This window comes from Stomoxys calcitrans, chromosome 1 (assembly GCF_963082655.1).
Source record: "Stomoxys calcitrans chromosome 1, idStoCalc2.1, whole genome shotgun sequence".
Taxonomy (NCBI): domain Eukaryota; kingdom Metazoa; phylum Arthropoda; class Insecta; order Diptera; family Muscidae; genus Stomoxys; species Stomoxys calcitrans.
In genome coordinates, this window is record NC_081552.1 from 176786623 (window position 1) to 176787246 (window position 624).

The following is a 624-nucleotide window of genomic DNA, read 5'->3' on the forward strand; positions in this document are numbered from 1 at the left end:
CGATTACATGGCAGTGTGATTATCGATTACTTAATATAATATTTGAAACTATTATTGTCTCGTTCTCATACACGGTATTTATAGATACTAGCTGCGAGCTTGAGGGTATAGTGTCTACATACGATTGCGAATAACAAACCAAAATGAAAACAAGAAAAGGCTTGCTCTCGGCCTTTACTGTAACTTACAGAGCAAAGAGAGTCTGTTAATAATAAAAAACTTATAACTAGACAACAACGATATAACAAATTGGTCTGTTAATAAAAGTAGCTAAGAGCGAATTGGAATAACCACTTATGAATGCGAATGTAAATATCATCGTTTACGGGATTGTATATGTAGTTAAAAAGCCTATATACATATAACATATGTTTTGTTTCTATCAGTTAGAAAAAATATGTGAAACGAATTGAGCAATGCTCGTGGTAACAAAAAGCGTAAAGGCTGTTCTTATTGTTCTGGAAATTTTTACTGGAATAGCGAACAGACCTAATATATACTTCTGTGTTGCAATTTCGCTAACTGGTGCAAAATACAACTCTGTCAACTGCAACTCACTTCAGTCTTTAATTTTTATATTGGCACTGGCAACCCTACTAGCATTTTGACATATTCAATGCCTCT